The sequence below is a fragment of the Octopus bimaculoides genome, chromosome 1 (assembly GCF_046866305.1).
Source record: "Octopus bimaculoides isolate indiv1 chromosome 1, ASM4686630v1, whole genome shotgun sequence".
Taxonomy (NCBI): domain Eukaryota; kingdom Metazoa; phylum Mollusca; class Cephalopoda; order Octopoda; family Octopodidae; genus Octopus; species Octopus bimaculoides.
In genome coordinates, this window is record NC_142928.1 from 122,562,331 (window position 1) to 122,583,875 (window position 21,545).

A 21,545-nucleotide genomic window follows, 5' to 3' on the forward strand; every position below is an offset into this window, starting at 1 on the left:
ACAAAATCGTACAATAAAAATATATAGATATATAAATACATTAAAAATATATAAATATATCAATACAAATACACTAAAAATATATTAAGATTATACAAATTCTAAAGTCCATGAATTCAAACCACTGCCTCCTTCTTCAGGAAAGTTACCAACTGGTAGGTTTACATTTGTTATGCGGATGTGGGAATTCAAAATTGTCAAACTTTATAAAGAGCTGCACTTATCATAAAGAGACGTGAGTGTTTTTTTTGTTTTTGGTATAATTTTTCAATGTCCAATAGATTTTTTAGATGTTATCTTTTCTTGTAGACACAGATATTATTCGACCTTTAGACATTTGACTAACACAATAAATTATTATTCAATTAGATCTGAATTGTAAAAGCTTGGATCATATCTTCTCCGTTAACCTTCCACCTCTAATATTATTAATAGCTTCGTCTTAATAGTTGTATATTCTCCCCCTCTTACTTCTCTATAAAAAAAAACCCTAACACCAACGTCCCTTTGTGATAAGTGTAGCTCTTTATAAAGTCTGTCAATTTTGAATTCCCACATCCGCATAACAAATGTAAACCTATCAGTTGGTAATTTCCCTGAATTAATGGTTTGAATTAATGGGCTTCAGAATCTATTATATCTTTGGACTATTCTGCCCCAGAAATGGCGTCGGACTTTAAAGACTTATAACCTTCTTTATATATTTATAACATTCGACACTGACTTTATACTCCACCCATTCTATTTATATATTTTTAATATCGTTTTTATTGTAAGTAGGACTGTATATTTGTATAATCTTAATATACCTTTTGTGTATTTGTATTGCTGTATTTTTATATCTATATATATATTGATGATACGATTTTGTGCACATAATATTTTTATAACAATATATCTTATTATGTGTGCATTGGTAATCCGTCTTTTGCTTCTCACCATTACTTTTCCTATTTTTCCTTTGGCTCAAATGTCTTGAGCGCTTCGGTGTGTCTTCTATATATATATATAGAGAATTTATCTCTAAAAAATGAATTACATATATATATACACACACATGTACATATATATATATACACACTGATGAATGTGCGTGTATATATGTATCTATTTACATATATATGTATATTATATCATCATCATCATTCAACGTCCACACAGGCGCACACATATATTATGCACCGCTCTGTGTGTGTGTATGTATGTATGCATGTGTGTGTACATGAATGCAGACATGACCGAGTGGTTAAGAAGATGGCTTCTCAGGTTTGATTCTACAGCAAGGTATTATTGGGAAATTTTTTTTTACAAAAGCCTTAGGTTGTGAAAACAATAACAGCAAATGTCCATCCTGACAAGATTCTTTCAGTCACGTGGCCAGGTGGAATTACACTAATAGAAATCCTCTATCACCCACACGCTAGCGGCATTGGAACCACACACGTTTATAGAATACTCAGCTAATTTTATGTGCCAAGTAATTCGACTGGGAAGGAGGTGGGGAGCAGAGCTAAGTAGTATAAATACACATTGGGGTATATTCGAATCCATAAGAAAGCCACATGCAGTACGCCTATCCAGACTGTGGGATGTAAGCATTTTAGCGTGGTTATCGCCTCTTCGGTCACAGAAAATGGACAGGGTGCGCTGCGAGCGGCTAAGATTGTCTCTCTTATGACATTCCCATCATCGTACAATGACTGATAGCGCTAATCGGTGGCTCACTGCAGACAAATTGCTAAATGGGAGCGCTAAGTCGTGATGTGGATAAATACAAGGTTATTTCCAGTTTAAATATGCCCGGGGCTCATTGAAACCTGTAAGAAAGTCATTCACTTTGTTTCATCATGGAGAAAATTTCCCGATGTAGACAAAAAGTGTACCTTCGACGTTCTACCCTCACCGGCGAACTTAGTTCGATGGAACATAAAAACAACCGATGAATGTGGATGCGGGGAGAAAGCGACGGTGAGACACGTTCTGTCAAGCTGCAGACTAGCACTGGAAAGGTATACATGGCGCCATAATCAAGTCCTTGGCGTCATAAGTGCAGCACTCAAGGAGAAGATCGAGGGATACAACAGAGGAGAGTACCCCAAAGTGGAAAAGCGCAGGAAAATATACTTCCAGAAGGAGGGGGAAAAGACATAAGATCAGGCCTCCAAATAAAATATATGAGATAGACGAAAGATGGAAGGGATACTGGGAGCTGACCACGGATTTGGGAAGTCTAGCAATTTTTCCACTTATAAAAACCACAAAAAGACCAGACTTAGTCATATGGAACACAGAACAGAGAATAGGAATCTTGCTAGAACTGACAGTACCATGGGAAGAAAACATCGACAATGCAGAGAAACGAAAGGAGAAGAGATATGAAAAACTAATCGAAGAGTGCAGAGAACAGGGATGGACTGTCGAGTACTACCATCTAGCAGTGGGGGCTAGAGGCTTCATTGAAAGAAAAATGACAACGCTATTCAAGAGAAGATTTGCGTTTTCAAACTCGGAACTGAGAAAACTGATAAGGAGGATACAGGAGGCGGTCGAAAAAGCCAGCTTCTATATATGGCTGAAGCGGGAAGACCGAATATGGCTTGAAAGTCATAACATGTCTAGGTGAGACAGGCTGACACTGAAGTGGCTTCGCGCCTTCCATTGTCAGTTAAAGTTCAGACAGTGTCATGTGACAACTTGCTGAGGCTACTTGCTGGAGCCTAGCAGCGGGAAGTTTAAACAGTGTCATGTGACAACTTGCTGGGGCTACTTGCTGGAGCCTAGCAGCGAGAAGTTTAAACAGTGTCATGTGACAACTTGCTGGTGCTGCCTACTGGACCCTAGCAGCGGGAAATTTAGACAATGTCACGTGACAACTAGCTGGGGCTGCCTGCTGGAGCCTAGCAGCAGATATAAAAAGGGGAACTTGACATGACGATCAGTCGGACGCTGACACTCGTTGATGCTGCATCGAAGAGGCCAGAGAATAGAAGAAAGAAGACATGCACCCAACACCAGAGCTGAAGACACCTCCGAAAGGAGGGGCCCCGCCACGTCAAAACGGTAGAGGAGTAGGGGCCGAAACCGGACGTGGTTCCTCCTGATGATGTCTTGAGCTAACTGGATCCTATAAAAGAGCTGTTGTGGTAGCAGACCACGAAACATGGTTGAAATTCCTCAGATACTGACTGCAGGGAAAGACTTGCTGACAATCCAGAAAGAGGGATGACAAAGCGGAGAGACGCTTGACAGTACGACAGCATAACGAAGGATCAATGGGCTTGCAGCCCGATCCGGGGTAAAATTGCAACGAAAAAGCATAGGAAATCATGCCCCCATGATCCCGGACCACGAGGGGAGAATAAAGGATCAAATAGGGACGGAAAAAAACGAAACGGACTTGGACCGGAAATGGATAATGAGAAAGGATGCGGTAAAGGATTGGTAGACGAGGAATTCAGTTGCTGCGGAAAGGTGTTTGCTAGTTACATCGGGCTCAGAATCCACCAAGGGAAGGTATGTCAGAAGAAAGTAATTCAACAGCGCAGGTTGATGAACCGTAAGACGTGTGGCCAGAACCTCCGGGAAAATAACCGCAGCGAGGGACATTCCACAGTTGAATTAGAACAGTCACAAACAGTGATAGGCGTGAAGAAGACAAAGATTAAGTGGCCGAAAGCAAATGACGCAGCAAGTTATAAAAAATTCGACAACGAGATATCAAGAATGACCACCAAATTCAAAGGCGACGACGAACAAAAGCTCGAGAACCTGGCTTATACAATCTACCAGGAAGGAGAGAAAAGATTTGGACTGGAAACAACAGGAAAGGTAGAATCACCGGCAAAGAGCGGACCATTGAGGAGAGAAAGACGGATTGTACAGATTCGAGAAGAGAAGAAAAAACTCAGAACCAGATGGAGGGATGCAAAGGAGGAGGAAAGTGAAGGGCTAAAGCAGCTATATGAAGAGATAAAAAAGAGGCATCGAGAACTACTGAGAAAAGAAAGAAGGAAGAACAGAAGAAAGGAGAGAGAAAAGAACTATCGTAGCTTTGTGAACAATCCCTATCAATATGCGAAACATTTATTTACTGAAAGTAAAAGCGAAAAATTGGATTGCACGAAAGAAGAGCTCGAACAACATCTTAAAGAGACGTACAGCGACTCTGACAGAAATAAAGTACTCCCAGAAATGCACGGACTGAAGAAACCACCTGAACCAAGGGTATTTTTCGATTTGAGTGACACCAAACAGAAAGAAATAGAGGAGTTCATAAAAAAAGCAAGAGCAAAAAGTTCACCAGGGAACGACGGTGTGAGCTACAAGGTTTACAAGTATTGCCCGAAATTGCGTTTACAGTTATTTGCATTGATAAGAGAAATGTGGAAGAAGAAACACGTAGCGGAGCGATGGTGTATAGCTGAAGGTATCTATTTACCTAAAGAGAAAGATGCAAAAACACTAGGACAATTTAGACCAATTTCATTATTAAATACTGACGGGAAAATCATGTTTGGAATCATTGCTAGACGAATCATAAGATTCGTACAGCATAACGGGTGCGTTAATGAAGCAATCCCCAAAAGCAGGAATCCCCGGAATCCCTGGGTGCATAGAACACGCATTTGCCATCTGGGAAGCTATCACCTGTGCAAAACAACTGAAGAAAAATCTGCACATTGTTTGGCTAGATCTTGCCAATGCATATGGATCTGTTCCACACGCGGTAATCAGAGCAGCGATGGACTTCTTTTGGATTCCAAAGATGTTCAACGAATGCTCATGTCCTACTACGACAACATGAGGATGAGATTTACAGCAGGAGAGTTCACAACGGAGTGGCAACGGCTAGAAGTAGGTATTGCAGCCGGATGCACGATATCAGTCATCTTATTCGTGCTAGTCATGGAGATGTTACTAAGGTAAAAAAAAACTGTGAGAAAGCTGCTATAAAGACACCATTAAGGGCTTTTATGGACGACATCACTCTACTATCGGAAAGTAGAGAAGCAGCAGAGGGAACGTTAGAACGGTTGGATGAACTAATAGGATGGGCAAGAATGAAATTCAAAGCCAAAAAATCTCGAAGGGTGGCTTTCGTGAAAGGAGTGCAAGAAGAAGTGAAATTCAGGATAGGAGGTGAAGACATACCAACGGTGAAAGAACAACCAGTAAAGAGTCTCGGCAGATGGTATAGAGACTTATTAAATGATAAGAAGCAAGGGAAAGAGACACACGAGTTAGTAGAACAAGGATTGAAGGCAATTGACAGAACAACACTGCCGGGAAAATTCAAATGTTGGATACTGCAATTTGGACTGTACCCAAGGATAATGTGGCCATTGCAAATGTACGAAATAGCCTTGAGTAGAGTAGAAAGGATAGAACAAAGATGCAGTGTGTTTATCAGAAAATGGCTTGGTCTGCCGAAACCACTCAATACAACTGCACTATATGGAAAACCCGTGCTGCAACTTCCAATAGCATCGATCACCGAAGAATATAAAGCAGGAAAGGCGAGGACAGTAATGATGCTAAGGTATTCAAAAGATCAAAGCATCCGAGAAAACCCTCCAAAGGTACGAACAGGGAGGAAATGGAATGCGGAAGAGGCAGTAAACAGGGCGATCGGAATACTAAAACATGCCGATATAGTTGGAGCAACACAAGAAGCAAGAGCCGGCCTAGGGACGAGCAGTTTCAGGCCATTTTGCAAGAGCAGTGTAAAAGAGATGAAAGAGGCAGTGGTACACGAAGTGAGAAAGGAGGAAGAAGAAAGACGGAATGTACATTTGGTGCAATGCAGTCAACAGGGGCAGTGCCTGAGATGGGAGGAAAACGTGGTCAGTCGCAGAATCTCATGGAAGGAACTTTGGGCTTGGGAACAAGCAAGAACAGCCTTCCTGATCAAGTCTACCTTCGACGTTCTACCCTCACCGGCGAACTTAGTTCGATGGAACATAAAAACAACCGGTGGATGCGGGGAGAAAGCGACGGTGAGACGTTATGTCAAGCTGCAGACTAGCACTGGAAAGGTATACATGGCGCCATAATCAAGTCCTTGGCGTCATAAGTGCAGCACTCAAGGAGAAGATCGAAGGATACAACAGAGGAGAGTACCCCAAAGTGGAAAAGCGCAGGAAAATATACTTCCAGAAGGAGGGAAAAAGACATAAGATCAGGCCTCCAAATAAAATATATGAGATAGACGAAAGATGGAAGGGATACTGGGAGCTGGCCACGGATTTGGGAAGTCTAGCAATTTTTCCACTTATAAAAACAACAAAAAGACCAGACTTAGTCATATGGAACACAGAACAGAGAATAGGAATCTTGCTGGAACTGACAGTACCATGGGAAGAAAGCATCGACAATGCAACGAAACGAAAGGAGAAGAGATATGAAAAACTAATCGAAGAGTGCAGAGAACAGGGATGGACTGTCGAGTACTACCATCTGGCAGTGGGGGCTAGAGGCTTCATTGAAAGAAAAATGACAACGCTATTCAAAAGAAGATTTGCGTTTTCAAACTCGGAACTGAGAAAACTGATAAGGAGGATACAGGAGGCGGTCGAAAAAGCCAGCTTCTATATATGGCTGAAGCGGGAAGACCGAATATGGCTTGAAAGTCATAACATGTCTAGGTGAGACAGGCTGACACTGAAGTGGCTTCGCGCCCTCCATTGTCAGTTAAAGTTCAGACAGTGTCATGTGACAACTTGCTGGGGCTACTTGCTGGAGCCTAGCAGCGGGAAGTTTAGACAGTGTCATGTGACAACTTGCTGGTGCTGCCTACTGGACCCTAGCAGCGGGAAATTTAGATAGTGTCACGTGACATCTAGCTGGGGCTGCCTGCTGGAGCCTAGCAGCAGATATAAAAAGGGGAACTTGACATGACGATCAGTCGGACGCTGACACTCGTTGATGCTGCATCGAAGAGGCCAGGGAATAGAAGAAAGAAGACATGCACCCAACACCAGAGCTGAAGACACCTCCGAAAGGAGGGGCCCCGCCACGTCAAAACGGTAGAAGAGTAGGGGCCGAAACCGGACGTGGTTCCTCCTGATGATGTCTTGAGCTAACTGGATCCTATAAAGGAGCTGTTGTGGTAGCAGACCACGAAACATGGTTGAAATTCCTCTAAATCAGCTTGCAGCGCTAACTATCCAGACTGTGGGATGGAAGTATTTTAGAGTTGTTATCTTCCCTTCAATCATAGAAACCGGACAGGGTGCACCGTGAACTGATAAGAGAGATGGTCTCTCTTATGATATTCCCGTCATCGTACAATGACTGGTAGCGCTAATCGGTGGCTCACTGCAAACAAATTACTAAGTGGCAGCGCTAAGCAGTGATGTGGATAAATACAAGGTTATTTCCAATTCAAATATGCTTGTGACACATTCGAACCCGTACGAAAGCCATTCACTTTGTTTTGTCACGGAGAACTGGCTTTAACCTTGTATTAATTTAATTGAACAACTGAACACTGATGGGCAGATTTATTATAAGGTGTGTGTGTGTATATACATACATATACACACACACATACATACATGCATACATACAGACACACACGCACACACAGATATAATGTGATCAGGTTAAATTCGACAGTTTGCATGAAAGGAAAATAAAACACAATATCCCATCCAAAAATAAAATTCATTTAAGAAATCAAAAAATATCAACTATATTATGACTAGGAGACAGTAGTTTATTCAAAGTATCCGCCCTCACCGTACAGCATGACTTCAAGACAGCTCCGGAACCTGTCGCATGCGTTCCTTAATGTGTCTTTGGGAACATCATCAAACACCTGCTTGATGTTGGCCACCAGCTCAGCCATGGTGTTACAGGTGGAGCAGTTGGTGTCTTGCTCAATTGTTCTCTACACATAGTAATTCATAGGATTACAATCGGGGAATTAGGAGGCCAGAAATTGGGGCTGGTGAAGTTGTAGAGTACAATTGAGCAAGACACCAACTGCTCCACCTGTAACACCGTGGCTGAGCTGGTGGCCAACATCAAGCAGGTGTTTGTTGATGTTCCCAGAGACACAATAAGGAACGCATGCGACAGGTTCCGGAGCTGTCTTGAAGTCATGCTGTACGGTGAGGGCGGATACTTTGAATAACTTAATGTTTCCTAGTCACTATATAGTTGATATTTTTTTTGATTTCCTAAATGAATTTTATTTTTGGATGGGATATTGTGTTTTATTTTCCTTTCATGCAAACTGTCGAATTTAACCTGAAAACCTTATACCTGTGTGTGTGTGTGTGCGTGGGTATTTGTCTGTATGTATGCATGTATGTATGTGTGTGTGTATATGTATGTACACACACACACACACACACACACACACACACACACACACACACACACACACACACACATTATAATAAATCTGCCCATCAGTGTTCAGTTGGTCAATCAAATGAATACAAGGTTAAAGCCAGTTCTCAGTGACAAAACAAAGTGAATGGCTTTCGTACGGGTTCGAGTGTGTCACAAGCATATTTGAATTGGAAATAACCTTGTATTTATCCACATCACTGCTTAGCGCTGCCACTTAGTAATTTGTTTGCAGTGAGTCACCGATTCTGACTCTTTCCAGAGGTATGGCCTTCCAGCAGCAACCTTTTCCATCCAGGGTCTGACCATAGTCTCCAGCAGCTTCACATAGACGTCTGAATTGAGCCTAAGGCCATGTTCAAAGTGACATGCTGTCATTCTCAGTGGAGACACACTCAAAGACAAATCACAGTTTTGGGAGAACTTGGTTTTCATGATGTCATGTCACATCTTACATTGTCCACAGAATATTGAGCAGCAGTCATGATGTCGGCATTTTGAAACACGGCGCGAATCATCATGATACGGAAAACTAATTCCTAATATTTAGATGGCTTCCTGTCCTCCATGTCAGCTAACTTTTTCTCAACTACAACTTTAATCTTTATGCTCTCTAATGCCGTCGACTATTCAACAATACATCCAGCTGTTGATTTGTATTGCTAAAAATTCGGATTTTACTTTAGGTGGAAGTATTCTAACATGTGTACAATACTCTGGTCTTACAAGTAAACTCTGCATATCTTATATTTCTAAATCATATTTGGCTTAGTGACCCTTCATTGTGTACGCCTATCACTGAAATTTATTCCTATTCACTTCGCTTAAGGCAGGTGGATGAACTATACTCTGGCCTGGTTTAATATTTAGTATTCACGATTCGAAATTCAAACTCCAGGGTCATCATAAAGTCAATCTAATGACGGATTTTATAGCCGAATTAGGTTTCTAATTATTCCTCTCTAATTCTTTGCACTCAAAAATTATCGTCTCCTACTTAAGGTAATACTATCTAAACCATCATATTTCAGTTTGCTTCAGACTATGATAGTGGTAACACCTTGAATAAAGCTTCGCAGATCCTTAACCAGATGAATATACTGGATGCAAATGTAAACCACATCGCGAGATATCCATGCAGCAGAAGCACATGTCGGACAGAGATTTAAATTAAATATGCTGTATAAATTACTGTAATAATAAAAACTGTGTAGATGCATTAGTCTTCTTATTTATTTGAATTGATTTGGATATACATTCAATAAACTGTTTATAATTCAACGAAACGAACCCGAGATTTGCCCATCGGATGAATTACATTGCGATTGCTTACATCGAATAGTCCTTACCATTCAATGCAGTTTACCATAGCTTAGGTTAAACTAGAGTACTTGAAAAATACCCACCTGTATATATATATATATATATATATATATATATATATATATATATATATATATATATATATATATATATATATACATGTAGTTTAAATTTACAGAAAACAAAAGACAAAGACAGGGGAAGGAAAAATCAGGTGTATTGGGTTAATGCTCGAGAAGAATGGAAAAGTCTTCTTTGACGTTTCGAGCCTACGCTCATCGACAGAAAGGATTAAGAGGATGGGGGGAAGAAACGGAGAGAGAACAGGGGAAAAAAAAAACAACGGAGGAGAAAAATGTTTAGGGTTTAACTGTTCAACATGATGAAATCGCAGGAGGAAAGAGGCTGAATGAAAGTGAGATAATAATAATCATTTTTACTAAAGGTACAAGGCTTGAAATTTTGGGGGAGACCCCAGTACTCAACTGGTATTTAATTTATCGACCTTGAAAGGATGAAAGGCAAAGTTCATCTCAGAGGAATTTGAAATCAGAACGATAATAATAATAATAATAATAATAATAATAATAATTTATTCTTTTACTGGCCACAAGGGTTAGTATAAACAAACATAAAAGAACATGCAACAACATAAAAGACAACACAATACAATACAATGGGTTTTCACGTTCGTGTACACAGTAAATAACAGACAAAAATTAAACAACAAAATCTCCCAATAGAGGAAGGCGCTTTAAAGGTTACTTAAAGGAAAGACTCACAAAAGCCACGGGTGCCTGACCAACAGGGCAAGAGCCCTTCTTTTATTTCTTCACAGGTATATACTCAGAGCTGGTCCTTTCACACTGGCCATTCTTCAATATTCACCAATTTTTCAACAAACTTGCTGTTGGGGCTTTCCAATAATAATAATAATAATAATAATAATAATAATAATGAGGGGGAAAATGGGTCAATTCTCTGGGACTTCCCCGTACATATCGATAAAACTATAAAGGCTAATAAACCGGATATTATCATAAAAGATCAGACAAAGAAGATGTGTTGATTAATTAACATGAGTATTCCTTGCGATCATAATATAGCGGCGAAAGAATTTGACAAGATCAGTAAATATAAAGACTTGCTAATAGAAATTGAAAAAATGTGGCACCTCAAGGTGGCTACCGTACCAGTGATTGTAGGATCTCTAGGAATGATAAAAAAAGGTACTGAAACCTATTTGAAAATGATACCAGGCTTACCATCCCTACAGGAAGTGCAAAAAATCGCGTTAACTGGAACGACTCATGTACTGAGAAGAGCATTATCAGTGTGGAAACAACATCCATTCATTAATTTATTTATTTATTTTTTAAATACTTATTTTACCTGTGAATTTGCATGTGTAAATTGGGAATGCATACAATGAGCTTCTCTGCCCTAGGTGTACGGAAAACACTCGTCGAGAAATAGAAGAAAATTTAGAGAAAGAAGAAAAAAAACAACACAATAATAATAATAATAATAATAATAATAATAATAATAATAATAATAACATGGTTGTGATGCATGTGCCTGGTGTACCCTTATCAGACGGGTAGTCATGATGAGTATAACGGGTTTCGTATATTTTACCTCAGTGTCACTTTGATGGCATGCACTAGATAATAATAATAATAATAATAATAATAATAATAACTGTGTTCCTGACGGGGTGCACAAGCGCATGTGTGTATATGAAAATGGTGTGTGTGAGTGTGTATGTGTAAATGGGGGTGAGTGCATAAGTATGTATGTGTGGGCGAGATGAAAATTATGTAGGCTTTTGTGTGTGCATGTGTATATGTAACCTAGTTCGTACATTATGTGAAGTGATAGGTGTTTCATGTGCTGGTATGTATATGTGTGTGCGTATTGACGTGTTAACGTACGTGTGAGCCTCTGTGTGTGTACGTATGTGTGGGGTTATCATGTGTGCGCGAAAATTCGTGGACCTGTGTGTATATGTGTATAAGTAACTTAGTGCATGCGTTGTGTGGAGTGATGTGCGTTTTGTGTATACGTGTTATTTCTTTACTACCCACAAGGGGCTACACACAGACGGGACAAACAAGGACAGACAAACACGGATTAAGTCGATTATATTGACCCCAGTGCGTAACTGGTACTTATTTAATCGACCCCGAAAGGATGAAAGGCAAAGTCGACCTCGGCGGAATTTGAACTCAGAACGTAGCGGCAGACGAAATACGGCTAAGCATTTCGCCCGGTGTGCTAACGTTTCTGTCAGCTCGCCGCCTTTATCTGCCAGCTCGCCGCCTTTCGTGTATACGTGTGAGCGCGTATGGGCGTGTACATATGTGTGAGGCTATCATGTGTGTGAGTGTGTGTGTGTGTATGTGTGTATGTGTGTGTATGTGTATGTGTGTGTGTGTATGTGTGTATGTGTGTATACAGGGTGCGGTGACTTAATAGTCGTCTAAATTACGCAGAAATGAAAATGAAATTGATATCTCATTTTAACATATATTTACCAAAATTACACAAAAATATCTTGAAATACTAAAGAGTGAATTTATTCAATAAAATCGCCATTGGCTTCAACCACGGCCTTCGGACGACTTCGGAGTTTCATACTGCTCTTCTCGACGGTCTCCTTGTTTAAGTTGGTGAATGTTGCCATAATCCTTGCCTTCAGTTCATCTTTGGTGTTACAAAGAGTTTTGTTGGTCTCTCGCTCAGCTGCACCCCACACATAATATTCAAGGGGGTTGCAATCTGGGGAGTTAAGTGGCCAAATGTTAGGGGTGATGTGGTCGCAGAAATTGTCTCCTGCTTGTGTGGCATGGTGCAGAGTCCTGTTGCTAGACATAAGGTCCTCCAGCAGCCACGCTCTTGACCCAGAGCAACACTACCTCCTCCAGACACTTGATGTAGGCCATTGTGTTGATTCTGAGGCTGTGTGGGAAGGTGGATGGAGGTATAATGTTGCCATCACTAGTGATCCCTCCAAACACCATGATGTTTATTGGATGTTTGATTTTTATCACTCTCGGTACATGTTTTGGTGACACGGCAAGCCAACGGTTGTTCTCTGTGTTCACCATCTGATCCTGGAAGAAATTTTTCTCGTCTGAGAAAAACCAAAGCATGTTCGGTTGGAGTGGATGCTTGAGTTTGTTCAAAAGTTTCGTAGCGCGGTCTTTCCTCTTGTTCTTGATGGCTTGGGATAAAAATTGGCCGTTTCTCATCTTGTATGAGGAATACCGAATGTCTTTATGCACTACCTGCATGATAAGAAACTCAGAAACTCTCATGTCCCTGGCGATGGATCTGATTAATTTAGAGGGATCATTGTCAATCACTGCCTGGATCAAACCAACAAATTCAGTTCTTTTCTTATCAGAACGATCAGAGTGAGTTTTCCGAGCTGCCGTACTTGCATCATGGTACTGTTTTTCTTACAGACGGTACCCAACTGACTCTACTATATTGTGTAGTCTACAAAACCCAAAACAAACAATGCGCCTGCGCGAAATTGAAAATATAAAATGGTGACAACTTACCCATCGCACCCTGTATATATGCGACAGGCTTTTTATAGTTTCCGTAAAACCAAATCCACCCATGTGACTTTGGTTAGCCCGAAACTATATTAGAATACATTTGTTGACAAATGTGTTACGCAGTGGGACTGAACCTGAAACCATGTGGTTGGGAATTAAACTTTTAACCATTCAACTACGCCTGCTATATATAGAATGCTCTCCTAAGTTTTTACATAGTTATTATTTAACATTGTAAACCAACTGACGTTGCCAAACAACAGTGGAATAATTTACAATGGACAAATAAATGTCTTCACCTTGTTTGTTGTTACCACAACGTTTCGGTTGATGTACTCTCCTGCCTTTATCAGGTGTTCTGGTGTAATTTCGAACCCAACCATTTATTTGACTAATGGGGTACTCTGTTCTTATTCCTAAGGTATTCTTTTTTGTTGATGTTATAATTTTTTAAATTTTTGATATTAGCCGAAACGTTATGGTAACACAGACAAGGTGAGGACAACTAATGTACATAATTCCTCATCTAAAAAATATAGATTAGTATTAACAGTGGAATTATTATGTTTTTCCGAAGGCCCGGCGTTTCAATATGACTAAGCATTCATCTACGAAATGATTGTCATACAGTATGCTAATATTAGATACCAGTTGTAGTGCGTAGATGTAACGCTTGTTCAGTTGAAGAGGTAATGTCTCCAGTTGTAACGAGAATAGGTAATAGTGCGATGACTGTTGAAGTGAAGAGGTGATGGTTCTCACGTCGGAGATACCAAGCGAAGAAGAACACCGAAGAGAAAAGGTATTTACAAATTTATTTGCTGGCACGGTGAGTAAGATAAGTAGTAATTGTAAATAGTTGATAATGACAATGTGTTGGCGTGTTTGTCGCTCGTAGGTTGTTGGTAGTTGGTAGCGTGGAAGTTGTGTTCTATTGACATAGAGGAAGAAAAGATGAGGATTGCACTTTTCTGGCAGAGGGGAAGGAAGGGTGGAGGTGACAATGTCCCTTTTTGATTCCTGTCGAAAGTTGCTCTTCATATGGCGACTGAAGGACGATGTCAGGAAAAAGAAATGCTTTGTTATGTAGTCTATGGCCAAGAAAGTACGGCAAATTCTAAACAAAGGACTGACCACCCTTCCGTGACCAACAAAAGGTCCAAGGTCAAGTGTCTCCCATTAATCATCCGGTGTGGAAATGTAACGACAAAGGATCACACACTTGTTTGACAAGCAACAAGCGAGTGAATTCGGTTTAGAATCTCAGACTGAGCCAAGTGAGGTCCCTATATATATATATATATATATATATATATGTGTGTGTGTGTGTGTGTGTGTGTGTGTGTGTGTGTGTGTGTGTGTGTGTGTGTGTATGATGAAATTAAGAACGATCAGGAGAACGGAAGTTTACACATCCATATTTTATTATACAGTTATTGCAGCATTCTTCCCTTGGACCTACGCGCGTTTCGGATGCATCCGCTGCACCCTGTTATGTGTGCATCTTGGTTTTAATTGTTGATGCAGCTTCTTCAGGGCCCCTTGTTTGCTGCCGTTCAAAGATCATCTGAAGAAAACTATGAAAATGACCAAATAGGAATCGTTTAGGAATCTTTTGGTGTTACTACCTGAAGATTACCTCCGCCAGTTAGGTATTTATTACTGGGTTTGGTTCTGAAATAGGTCAAAGTTACTGTGGGTTCCCTAGTATTATAGACCAACTTACCATTCTGCTAATTTAGAAGAGCATTCTTATTTTTTGATTAGAAGAGCATTCTTATTTTTTGATCACATTTCTAGCTTATTATTTATTTTCATAATTATTAATCTATAGGTTTATAATTGTTTTGTTTTATTATACTAAATTGAATATCTTGCTTATAGTTAATTTAATTAAACGTAATCTTACTCTTCAACTCTTAAAATGTTTTTAAAATTTATTTTTATTTTTAGAGGTGTTCACTTAATTCAAGTTCATTATCTGTTTTTTAATTTACTTAATTTTTATTCTAATTCTAGTAGTTTGTGCAATGCGTTTACTTAAACTTCTTAAAGGTATATTTAGACGTATGGTCACATCTTATACCGCGTTTTTGCCTTTGGTTTATCAGATTAAATTGTGAGGTAAAAATTTGATATATTTCCTCAACACTAAATTCACAGCATTTGCTTCCTCTATAATACGGTTTAGTTCTACTAGTTATTTCGCAGCTAATTGTGTATGTTCTATTATTATGTTTTAGAGATCAAATTAATTTACTTCAACTCGTATTCTTCCTATTTTTATCCCTAAACGATAGTTCGTGATTCGCTATTCTACGTTTCATAAAACTAGAACTAGCACCTATGTAGAAATACAGCTCTTCTTCTGAAATTACTTTGCACCGGAAAACCACATTTTAATTTTGCAATTTAATTTTTAACGGGCATAATTTTCGTTTCGCACAGTCGCAATTATTACCTCTACCTATTCCTCTATTATCCTCTATTTTTACTTGATTATTTATATTCTCTGGTTTATCTTTTCTAATGTTCTATGTTATTTACAATATATATATATATATATATATATATATATATAAATATATATATATATATATATATATATATATATAAATATATATATATATATATATATATATATATATATATATGTGTGTGTGTGTGTGCGTGTGTGTGTATGTATGAATGTATATATTTGAAGGACTAGTTGACTAGTTGTCTTAATATCTAGCAACTATGAAATAGAATTCCAAGTTGTTCATTCGCCAGGTATACATACATATATACATTACACACACACACATATATATGATATATATATATATCATATGTATAAATATATGCATATATCATATATATATACATATCTATCTATGTATATGTATATATATATATATATATATATATATATATATATATATATATATATATATCATATGTATAAATATATGCATATATCATATATACATATCTATCTATCTATCTATATATATATATATATATATATATATATATATATATATATATATATATATATATATATATATATATATATATACATATGATGAAATAAAATCGAATGACACTCAAAGATGAAGGCTTAGTTAAGATTAATATATATGAAATGAATTAATAGCCATTTCTAGTACATATGTATTATTCCGAAACACGGTTATGTGTTTGTACTTGCGGCATTCGTAATCGCTAGAGATAGAGATGCTTCTTGAAGTACCAAAATCGCCATGATCACAATATCAATAACAGATATTTGGACACTACTGCTTAAGTACATCTTTTGATCTTGTTTCATGTGACTTGTATCACTTCGTTGTCCTCTATCCTCTTTTCTTTTAACTTGATCACTAACAATATATATCTATATGTCCACTCATACACACATTCACGCACACGCGCGCACACACAAATATACATAATCTATCTATCTATCTATCTATCTATCTATCTATCTATCTATCTATCTATCTATCTACGTAGTGAAAGCGCATGGCTCAGTGGTTAGAGCATCGAGCTTACGATCGTGAGGTTGTGAGTTCGATTCCCTGACCGGACTGCGTGTTGTCTTCTTGAACAAGACGCTATATTTCACGTTCTTCCAGTTCACTCAGCTGTAGAAATGAGTTGCGACGTCACTGGTGCCAAGCTGTATCAGGTTTGCCTTTGCCTTGGATAACATTGGTGGCATGGAGAGGAGAGGCTGGTATGTACGGGTGACTGCTGGACTTCCATAAACAACCGTGCCTAGACTTGTACCTCGGAGGGTAACTTCCTACGTGCAATCCCATGGTCATTCATGACCGAAGGGGTCACCCTCATATGCTAGAATATAAGGATTGATTTTTATCAGGTAGTGAGCACACAATAAAAATTTATAGGTAATTTATACATTAAATTAAAAATTATATATATATATATAAGCAATGTTATATATATATATATGTATTTAACTAGACTAAGGGAATAAAGGCGAAAAAAAAACGACCTGTCTCCAACATGCTTGAAAAATACCAGGCATTCACATACTACCGAAAATCTCTAAAAATATACACGGGTTTTAAGCGGTGAACGTACGAATCTGTTTTCCACAGGTATGTATAATTATTTGTATTTATATTTCTCGTGTATTGTGTTGACGAAGGAAAAAAGCCTGTTTTTATGGCGTTAATCTAAAAATTGGACCCAATTCACAATTAATGTGAAGTCTTTTTAATGGTTTTTCACCCGCCCGCTTACAATCCGTGTATATTTTTGGAGTTTTTCGGTAGTATCTGAATATCTTGGCATTTTCAAGCATGTTGGAGACAGGTCGTTCTTTTCGCCCTTGCTCCTTTAATATAATTATATACATATATGCATACATACATGCATACATACACACACACACACACACACACACACACACACACACACACACACACACACACACACACACACACACACACACACACATATATATATATATATATATATATATATATATATATATATATATATATATATATATATATATATATATCAATAATTATTAAGGTGGCGAGCTGGCAGAAACGTTAGCACGCCAGGCGAAATGCTTAACGGTATTTCATCTGTCTTTACGTTCTGAATTCAATTTCTGCCGAGCTCGACTTTGCCTTTCATCCTTTCAGGGCCGATGTAATTAAGTACCAGTTGCGTACTGGGGTCGATCTAATCGATTGGACCCCTCCCCCAAAATTGTGCCTAGATTAAAAAAGAATATATATATATATATATATATATATATATATATATATATATATATGTATATATATATAACAATATATTATAAATTAACTACCAACAAAAATAATTGGTAAGCTAACTTAAAAAATCATCACCTAAATAGCAGAAAAAAACGACAGTGAAGATATGCAGACTCTTCAAGAATCGATCCTTTTGGTAATATTAATAATAATAAAGGAGTTACGACGCAAAAACGTATAAATTCAAAAGAACATATTTATCTTCTTCAATATATATTTCAGTATAAAGAATTCATTAAGATGCTTAAATCAAAATTTCTTTACACATCATTCAGGAACAGATATAACATCAGAAAAAATACACTCCGTTTAAAAACACAAACCGTTCATGGCGAAAAAATTTCACAATGTGTGTGTGTGTGTGTGTGTGTGTGTGTGTGAGTGCGTGTGTGTATGTGTATGCACAAGAAGGTGCGTGACTTTGTGGTTAGGGTGCTGCACTCAAGATCCCAAGATCATTTTTTTTCGATCCCAAACAGTATCATTATTATCACCATTATCATCATCATCATCATCATCATCATCAGTATTATTGTAATCATTATTATTAATATTATAACCAGAATTTATTATTATTATTATTATCCGAGCAAAATACTTCATTTGACGTTGCTCAAGTCCACTCAGATGTCAATGGATAACCCTGTGATAGACTGGCGGTCCGTTCAAAGAGCATGTTGGTTTGCTTGCCTAGCCAGCAGTGTAACATGATTCGAATCTATAACAATGCGAAAAGCATTGTGACCAGCGGTGTACAACAATATCTGATAGCCTAGTCGATATGATAATTTGTATATATATATATTGATAGGAAGGACAACAAAAGAAAGAGACCTCGATATTATGTAAATAGAGGAATTTATCTGTAAAAATAAGTGGCACTTATTCGGTAGCCATGGTAAAACTCCGAATTTCGGATGTGGGGTGGGAGCCTACGCCAACATCTCATCAGCTATCAGGCCATTGAAAATTCAATGGCCGGATAACTGTAAAAATATCTCAATGCTGTGTTGACTGAGATCCCCATTGACAGACTCCTGGTATTTAAGATAAAGTGTTAACACTTACAGTATGCAAATTAGTAGCTCCTGTTTTCTGTACCCACCGTAATTGCTGAGTGTAGAAAGAGATTGGCTGCTTGTTCCTCTGAGATTGTTCAAATTGTGAATCGAGTTAGATTCGTAAATTAATTTAGGTTGTTTCACCATCTTCTCAGTCTACGGAGAAACAGATAGATTTTCCCTTGTTTATATAGGTACTATATGGTTTACATATATTCTATCATACCTCGATACTTAATGCACCGAGACCGCCGTTCACAGATTCCTGATATTTGAAAATAAATGTGTCAAGACTTACGTTATGCAAATTAGTAACTCCAATTCTTTGTAGATACCGTAATTGTTTAGTATATGAACAGATTGGCCGCTTCGCCTACTGTTAATGGTCAAATTGAGAATCGGATAAGATTTCAAAATTGATAAAGTCTGTATACAAAGAAACAATTAGCCCTGTTTATATAGGTTACTATACAAGTTACTTATTTATATTTATGTATGCATATAATTCTTATACCTATAAATATTGAAATATCACAGACCAAATGCCAGTTTCCGCTAGTGAGCAGGACAATCAGCGGTAGCCTAGCGAGAATGACGATTAGAAAACATACTTATTCAAAATGTAAACTATTCGCAAAGCAGATTCTATTACACAAAGAAATCAGTTAGCAAAACGGAAATCTTTATTTTTAAAGATACACAGTCTTGAAGAATTTTTGGTGGGTGATCTAAATGTTTAAAGTCAGGATTGCTGCTTATGTACATTTTCAATATTTATCTATAGAGATCTCAGGATCTGAAGGAGTTGGGCTCCCGTTAGGGGCCTGCAAAACTTGAAGTAGCACGGAACCAAATCAAACTGTTTTAAAATAATACATACACATACATACATGTATGTACGTGTGTGTGTGTGTGTGTGTGTGTGTGTGTGTGTGTGTGTGTATACATACATATATGTATATGTATTATATACATATACATATATATATATGTATATATATGTATGTATATACATACATATGTATATATGCATACATATATGTAGATGTATGTGTATGCATACACACATATATATATAGATATGCATACATATATTTATATGCATATATATATATATATCTATACATATATACATACACACACACACACACACACACACACACACACACACACACACACACACACACACATATATATATATATATATAAGCAATGTTAATTCTCTAAATGAAGTATTAACAGTAACTGCACGATAAAGTGAAGTGTATTGCCACTTAAGTGTGGCTGACCCCTAGGGGTGGATGTTACTGTTGCTTTAGCCCCAGGAGGACATCTCCCCCAGCTGGCTTATCGACACACTACTGTGTCCTGTTTGTTTTGCCAAGGGAAGTTATCCCTCTCATCGTGATCGTAGCACGAACGGACCCGGGTTTCAGGGTTATTTCCCTTCGTCAGCGTCCGATAGCTACCGACCTTCGATGAGAGATATAAATTCTTGGCAACCTTATGTATATTTTTCCAGTGAAATTCTTCACTGATATCGAAATATATACACACACACACATATATATAATACACATGCATATGTATGTATGTAGGTATGTATGTGTGTATGTGCACGTATATATGTGTGTCTTGATGTGTATTTATATATATTCATATAAATATACATACACATACATAAATACATATGCACATACATATATTTGTATGAGTGAGTGTGTGTACATACACGTCCATTCAACAGTTAGTTTTTAATCTGATTTATATAGATATTCTTGTTTCACAATCATAAAAAGGATAGTAAAAAATGTAATAACAACTACTACTACTACTACTACTACTACTAGTACTACTACTACTAGTACTACTACTACTAGTACTACTACTACTAGTACTACTACTACTACTACTACTACTACTACTACTACTACTACTACTACTACTACTACTACTACTACTACTACTACAAATAATAATAATAATAATAATAATAATAATAAATTCTGGTTATAATATTAATAATAATGATTACAATAATACTGATGATGATGATGATGATGATGATAATGGTGATAATAATGATACTAATACTAATACTAATTGATAATGCTGTTTTAAAGAATAAGGATACTCTAAACTCTCAAGCGAGTGATGTTTTCTTGTCATTTTTGGTCAAGAATAAAAAAATAAAAAAAAAGATTTCATACCTTAATTTGTTTTTTCTTTCATAAACAGGAAATAAAAACATTTATGTCTCTGACAAAATTTGTTTTTGTTACCGTTGTTATTGATTTTAATCCCAGCAGCACCACCACTACCACCACCACCGTCGCCATTGCCAATGATAATAATAATAATAATAATAATAATAATAATAATAATAATAATAATAATAATAATAATAATAATAATGATGATGATGATAATAA